At 34.4% G+C, this 8,316-nt stretch overlaps 1 long non-coding RNA gene across 1 annotated transcript in view; it reads left to right on the top strand.

Moving 5' to 3' along the window:
• Window positions 1-8,316, top strand: part of LOC112477920 — a 16,122-nt gene that overhangs the window by 2,041 nt on the left and 5,765 nt on the right. The window lies entirely within an intron of this gene.

The raw sequence follows: 8,316 nt of genomic DNA, 5'->3' as shown, positions 1-8,316 counted from the left end.
TATCAATATAATAATATAGTCTATATAATTCATATCTAATGAAAATTTATATATTTTATTTGAAAAAGTTGACCAAATGCAGCTCAGTGATGCACATAGTAGATGACTACCTTACCCAGGAGCATTCAATACCCTCTTATCTCTTGCCTATTTCTGTTTTAGAAATCCAAAAGCAAAACTCTTTCTTACTGTGCCTAGGTGCGGGGATGACCATATAACACAGTTTTGGTCAAGCAGGTGTGATAAGTCCCCTGGCTGAGACTTCAGGAAAGCTTTCAATTATCTGTTAAAAAGGGATAGGCTCAGCTTCTGCCCCTCTTGTCCCTGTACCCCTTCCACCTTTTTCAAGAGCGCAAAATTGAAGCCCAAAACTGTAGCAGCTGTTTGGTGATCAGGAGGAGACCAGCAGGAGGACAAAGGCTTCTGAGGTAAGGAATGTGGACCAGTCAGTTCTTGTCAGCATCACTGACTTGCTGTCACAACCCTGAACTACCTACCTCTGGACTTCCTGTCATGTGAGAAAAAGAAAACTCTAATACAAAAAGTGGATTTTAGATTGTGAGCTAGGGACTTGAATTAAAAAACTGTGCTCTGGTCCTGGCTCTGTTACTTACTAGCTATGTGACATTGGTCATGTCACAGAGTTTTATTTTCTTCTCTGTTAGTCAAGAGAACACTTGGCCTTCTTAGAATTATCCTGAGTTAATGTGTGCTCTATAGCCTCATAAATTGTAGGGGGTTCTATCAATGTAAGGTACTGTTTATTTAATACACAGGTGGTTGACATACACAGTGACTCCACAGTTACACATAACGGGAATGAGGCGTCTGCTTTCTGTTCAAAAAAGAATTTGTAGACACGTTGACTGGCTTAATTTAAAACTTCTTGGGGATTCTGCTCTGAAGTTAGGAGCATCCAAGGTATGAAAAGCTGGTTATGTTCCAAAATCTGTTTGGCTACTTTGGGTCAGCCAAACTGAGCTGGCACGTTCTTGGTGAGGTTTGCTGTGGAAGTGAGCCAGTTTCCTGCCTTACCTTGGGTAATCAGTATCCTCTGTTAGGGAGATCTTTTCAACTCTAGAGGATGCTATGGGAGTGTGTACAGGAAAAGACTTCCTGACAAAGAGGTTAAAGGCCTATCATGCTTCCAAGAAAAGAAGTTAAATTGGTCTCCTTTGAATATTGTAGATGTAGAAGTCAAGATTTAATGTACGGACATCGGTCTGCCTAACTCCATGGAAAAAGGTAGAGTACAGTGCCTCTGGGCATGCTGTTTCATTGTGGCCACTTGGCACAGGCTCTGTCTTTCAATAGAACGCTCTGCACCTCCACTCAAAAGTATGTACACACATACATGCACCCCACCTCTGTCTGCCAGCAGTATGTATCCTCGGCCTTTTAAGATTTAGCTCAGTGTCTCTTCCTTTCTGAAGTCTTTCCTTATCTCCCAACCAGGTGTTCTAAAGCACAGCTGGTACGTTATTGTAGTTTGTTCCTACTTGTCTGCCCTTGGCCATTAGACTGTGAACTCCTGGAGGACAGGGGCATAGTGTTATTTGCTTTTGTGTCTCTAATATCCATTATAGTGTCTGTCTCATAGTAAGCAAAGCTTAACAAGTTTGTTGAATAATTAAATGCATTGATAAATGAGTAGAAAATGGGTAAATGGTAGTTAACACTCAACTAGTGATTATTAGGCTGGCAGCTCTCCCTACTATGTAGGGTATAAGAATCTCAAATACCCCACTACTCATGTAGGTAGAGACTGTCAACTCAATGGAGATAGAAAACAGAGTGTCCAAAAATGTTGACATCATACTGATTTAGCCAGGTAGATCCTCTAATGTTTCCAGTTACTCAACTCAGTGGGCCACTGCATCAGCACAGGTCACTTCGGGTGGGTACCTGACACCAACTATTAGTATTAAAGACGGACGAAGATCGTTAACTTTTTAAAAGATCACAAATATTCACTTTTGGTGATTTAAAAAAATGTTTCTTCTTTTGTCTAATGATATGGGAGGAATTTTTTATGAAAGACTTGTTACAGTTCACAGCAAGTTTTCAAAGGATTTGAATGCAAATGAATAACAACATGTCCATCCTACCTTGCAAGACTAGAAATGAGAAAAAGAGATTGAACATGGTTTTTGAAGAATCACATATCACCTTTCCTAAGTAGATTTTCTTGACCTGTTTTCGGCACCACTATCGACATAGTAATTAAATTAGTCTCAGTTGCACTCTCTTAGCACAATGTTCAGATTTCTTCTTTTTAACACCTTTATTGAGATATAATTCACATGTCGTATAATTCACTGAGTCAAAGTGTACAATTCAGTGGTTTCTAATATATTCACAGATACGTGCAACCATCACCATGATCAATTTTAGAACATTGTTTTCACCTCCCTATGCCTCTATCCTCCCCTGCTCTAAGTAACCACTAATTAACTTTCTGTCTCTATGTATGTCCCTATTGTGGACTTTCATATGACTGGAATAACATAATATGTGGTATTTTGTGATTGGCTTATTTCACTTAGCATAATGTTTTCAAAGTTCACCCATTTGTAGCAAGAAATAGTACTTCATTCCCCTTTATGGCCAAATAATATTTCATCGTATAGCTTTACCACATATTATTTATCCATTTATCTATTAATGGACATTTGAATGATTTCCATCTTTTGGCTATTATGAACAATGTTATAAACATTGGTGTAGAAGTTTTTGTGCGGACATTTGTTTTCATTTCTCTAGGGTATGTACCTAGGAACGAAATTATAATAATTCTGTTTAATCATTTAAGGAAGTGCCAGATTGTTTTCCAAAACAGCTGCACAACAAGGGTTCCATTTTTCCATATGCTTGCTATCTGACTTTTTTGTTTAGCTATCTTTGTGTTTGTGAAATGGTATCTCATTGTGGTTTCGATGTGCATTCCCTGATAACTAAAGATGTTGAACAGTTTTTTTATGTGCTTATTGTTTATTTGTACATCTTCCTTGGAAAAATATTTATTCAGATTCTTTGCCTATTTTTTAATTGGATTATTTGTTTTTTAATTATTGAGTTATAAATGTCTTTTATACATTCTAGATACAACTCCCTTATCAGATATATAATTTGTGAATATATTCTTGCATTCTGTAGATTGTCTTCATTTTCTCGATGGTATTCTTTGAAGTACAAAATTTTTAAATGTTGATTAAGTTCAATTGATTTATTGTTTTCTTTTGTTGCTCATATTTTGGTATCATATCTAAGAATCTTTTTCCGAATCTGAGGACGTGAAGTTCTGTCCTTATGTTTTCTTCTAAGAGTTTTTTTTAGTTTTAGCTCTTACATTTAGGTCTTTCATCCAGTTAAAGTTAACTCTTCTATGTGAAATGAACTTCATTTTATATCTACATATCCATTTGTTCCAGCACCTTTTGTTGAAAAGACTATTCTTTCTTATTGAATAGTCTTGGTACTCTTGTTGAATATCAGTTGACCTTAGATGTACAAGTTTATTTCTGGAGTCTCAATTTTTTCCTATTGATTGATATGTCTCTCCTCATACCAGTAACACAATGTCTTCAGTATATTATTTTGCAGTAGTTTTGATATCAGGATGTGTGAGTCTTCCTCCTTTTTTCTTTTTCAGAATAATTTTGGCTATTCTGAGTCTCTTTCAATTCCAGATGAATTTTATAATCAGGTTGTTAATTTCTATAATAAAGTCAACTGAGGTTCTAAGAGGGATTTTGTTAATTCATAAATCAGTTTAGGGGGTATTGCTTTTTAACAATATTAAGTTTTCTAATCTATAAACATAAGATGCTTGCCATTTATTTAGATCTTTAATTTCTTTTAACAATGTTTTATAGTTTTCAGAATATAAGTTTTGCACTTCTTTTGTTAAATTTATTCCTAAGTATTTTATTCTTGTTGATGCTATTGTGAATGGAAGTGTTTTCTTAATTTAATTTTTGGATTAAAAATGAAGCCATCTGGGTCTTTGTTCATTTCATTTAAGTTATCAATTGGTTGGCATAAACTTGTTCATAGTATTCCTTTGAATCTTTTTTTATTCCTGCAAATTCAGTAATAATGTCTGCTCTTTCATTTCTAAATCTTGTAATTTGAGTCTTCTCTCTTTTTTTCTTGGTCAATCTAGCTAAGTGTTTGCCAATTTAATGCTTATAATTGTTATAACTTTCTGACGAATTATCTCTTTTTTATTATAAAATGTCTCTCTTTATCTCTAGTAACATTTTCTATTTTAAAGTCTATTTTGTCTAAATTAATATTTCCATTTCAGCTTTCCTGTGATTGCTAAATTCATGATCTCTCATTTTCTATCCTTTAATTTTCAATCTATTTGTGTTTTTGAATCTAAAGTATATATTCTGTAGAAAACATGTCATTGGGTTATATTATTTTTGTTTGCTTGTTTGTATTCCAGTCTGATAATCTGTCTTTTGATTAGATTGCTTAGCCTCCTCACATTTAATTTTATTATAGATGTAGTTGAATTTACGTGTTTCATATTACTGTTTGTTTTCTATGTCTCATGTCTTTTTTGTTCCTCTATTCCTCTTTTACTGCTTTCTTTAGTATTAAGTGATTATTTTCTAATGTAGCATATTAATTCTTTTAATGATTTTTTTTTCACTATAATTTTGAATAACTATTTAGTGGTTGCTCTAGGGTTACTATACACATCTTAACTTATCAGAATCAGCTTCGGATTTAAACTAGCTTGATTCCAGTGATATAGGAAATGTTCCTCTCATATAGTTCTGCTCCCTTCCCCCTTTTGCAGTGTTCTTGTTTTATATATTACATCTATTAATGTTACCAAACTAATATTGTTACAATTATTACTTTACCATCTATAGTCACTTCCTTAGTCCAACACAGCTTTGCTTCCACTGCTTCTTTTGTGCTTTGTATTGTTGGTAAATATATTGCATTTTATACAATTGCTCTTTAAATCAATTAGGAGAAAAGAGAAAAATATGCATTTATAGTGTCTTTCATAATTACTTATGAAATTACTTAACTACCTTTATCAGTGTTCTTTGTTCATGTGGTTTCACTTACCATCTGGGTTTGCTTGCTTCCAGCCTGAAGAACTTTTAATATTTCTTATAGGGAGAGTCTGCTAGCAAATTCTTTCAACTTTTGTTTATCTGGAAAAGTATTTATTTAACTTATTCTTTAGGACATAGCTTTACTAATTATAGGATTCTTGGTTGAAAGATTTTTTGTTCTTTGAATCCTGAATATGTTATCCCACTGCCTTATGGTCTTTATTGTTTCTGCTGAGAAGTCAGAAAATAATCCTACTGAATTTCCCTTGTAAGTATCACATTATTTTTCTATAGTTGCTTTCAAAGTTTATTCTTGTTTGTGATTTTTCAGCATTTTTAGTATCATGTGTCTATTTTTGGTATTTAGTTATAGTAAGCAGTTGTTGTCTAAATGTTTTCTGTCTTTTTAGGAAGTCCCTTTCTTGGTCCTTTGGTTAGAGAGAGCAGGCTTTTACTAGAAATTTTTTTTTCTCTAGCTCCATATTTAGGACATCTGAGGCAAAAGAAAATCCAGGGAATTCATTATATTGTTGATGAGTACCAAGACCCCTCATTAGTTTGCCATCTTTCTAAGTTCTCACTTATTTTACACGTAATGTCCAGTGTTTTTAGTTGTACTCTGTGAGAGAAATAGGGGAAAGTATGTCTACTCCTTCTTTCTAGAGTAGAAGTTAAAACCTCTTAACTCTTACAAAGTACTTACTCATTTTCCTTCTACCAGGTACAGTAATGGCTAAAATCAGTTTATATTTGCCCTCTGGTTGGGTAACCAAATACCTCATCACTTCAGTTAGCATTAAGTTTGCTAAATACTGCCAGGAAAAAAATGAACACTCTGATAACAACTTAAAATTTAATAGATCTTGGGGCTTAGTAATCACTTCCACTGAAATATATTTTATTAATTATCTTAAACCGAATAAGGTTTCAATGGAAGTATCTTTTTAATCCACGACTTGTAAATGCTACCATCTAAGTTTGAATTTAACATTCAATAAGAATTGCAAATGCACTTAATTATATACTCAGATAAAGTTTTTGTTATGTGGCCAAATCTATCTCATTATTTAAAAATATAATCATTCTACAAAATTACAGATCCTATCAAGCTTTCTTCTAAAAAACATAGGCCTGCACTTTTGATTTTATTCTTATTTGAAGGACAATCAGGTCTCGGGTACAGAGAACTCAGGCATCTTTTCTCTCTTCCATTTCTTTCTCTAATCTTCCTGAGTTATTATTTCAACAAATTCCATGATCACAACTACAACACATAAGCTACTAATTTTCAAATATCTATCTCTCTTAATGATACCCTTCCTTCTGCACTCTCTCTATACTTCCAATTTGTATTTGACTTTTCCTCTTGGATACACTGCAATGACTTCAAACAAAATATGTCTGAAACTGAAATTCTTAGCTCTCTTCCACTCAAACCACTCTTCCTTGTATTGACTTCTTCTTCATTAACAGGAGTACAATCTATTCAGTCTCTTAGCTGGTAAGTTCAGTGACATCTGTTACTTCTGCACGCACCCTGCATTTAAGTCACCACAAATTCCTTAAGATTACCTAAAGTATCTCTTAAATGCAGTCTTTCTTTCCAACACTGTTGTCATGACTTTCACTATTTTTTTCCCTGGCTAGAGCTTCTGATCTGATCTGATATTAGTTTCTTCTAACATAAGTTCATTTTCCATTTGAGTTATGTTCTTCAAATATAAATCTGTAATGATACCATCGTGAACAACAGCAAATCTCCATATTTATTGTTCTGCTAAAACTGTGCCTGGCTTCCCAGTGAGCATGAAGTATACTTCAGTCTTTACTGATGTCCTGTCCACTTATGTTTCCTATTACTCTCCTCTGTGACTTATTCTCTAATTTTAATGAACCCTTTACAACATCTCACACACATTATAATCTTTATTACTAAGCTATTGCACATATTTTTCCTTTTGCCTAGAATTCCTTCTCTTTTCAAAGTGCTCCTCATCCTTCAAGATCAAACTACAAACCACTTTCACTGTGAAGCCTTCCTTGAATTCTCCATCCACATTCCAACTGAAGTTTGCTAATGCTTTTCTATACAATTTATGGTTCTACATTGACTCTCTAATTCTACCATCAATCTCTTGAGTGCTGGGACTATGTCTTATTTAATATTGTATCTAGCACATGAACAATGTTGGACACTTAATAAGTGTTGTATAACATTAAGAAGAGCAGTTTATGAAAAGTTAAGGGGTTTAAAATTTACTAGGGCCAATGCAGAGCCAGGGAGTCTTTTAGAAGTGGCAAGCAAGCAATCTAGGGGCAGGAAGGGGGCTTGTTGTTATTTATACAGATTTATAACTTAGTAAATTTTTGGTTACTTTATTGTTGACCACAATTACCTCTCTTTCACCTAATGCAGAAATTGACCACTAACCTTGTAAGGCTGTAGTCTTCATTAATGTATAATAAAGGTTTGATTTAATGGAAAGAGATAGCTCTATTGGCAAAGCCGTATGAGTTTAATATAATTCCATGGCTAGTAGTTTTTGGACTTGGCTCAGACTCTTAGAGATCCAAGCACAGACTAGAGAGCTGGCTTCTTCTGACCCTGGTGAGCGTCAGTATTCGTGAAGATAACCTCCCAAACTTTCTGTTCGATTCTTCTTCTGGCTTTAAATTCTCCCTCTCATTAACCAATGCATTTTCTGTCTGTTCCTTCTCCTCCAGCCTGTCTGAATAACTTTCAGTCATATCTTCCTTTTTGCTGTGGTGTCTCTACAGATTGATGGCTTCATAACCATTCCCTTGTTTTGCAGGACTGCACAAACTGCCTCACCTACATAAGGCTCTTACAGACAGCCCAAGGGCAGAAATACCTGCAAATAATCATTAAAGACATGAGGTTTGAAGCCAGGAACAAAGCAAACCTTGGTAAATGGAGTATCAGCTCATGAGCTGTATATTAATATGAGGTTTATAAAATGTAGCCTCTTACATGATATGTGAGACTGTGATCTGTCTACCCGAATTCTAATAAAACATCACATCTTCAACACTTGAATTCATTTTTAATAAAACAGGATGCATTTTATTTCAAGAGCATACCGGTTAGTGGAACTCTGAAGTAACTTTCTTCTACTCTATGAGGAAGTACTGAAGTGTCTGGAAAGAAATGAACTCTTAAACTTTGGTGGCATTCTCAGATGGGAGCTTCACAGATACAAAATGCTGAGCT

Source organism: Pteropus alecto, unplaced genomic scaffold (genome assembly GCF_000325575.1).
Source record: "Pteropus alecto unplaced genomic scaffold, ASM32557v1 scaffold131, whole genome shotgun sequence".
Lineage (NCBI taxonomy): Eukaryota > Metazoa > Chordata > Mammalia > Chiroptera > Pteropodidae > Pteropus > Pteropus alecto.
Note: the sequence above shows the minus strand (reverse complement) of the source record. Positions and strands in the feature narration are given on the sequence as shown.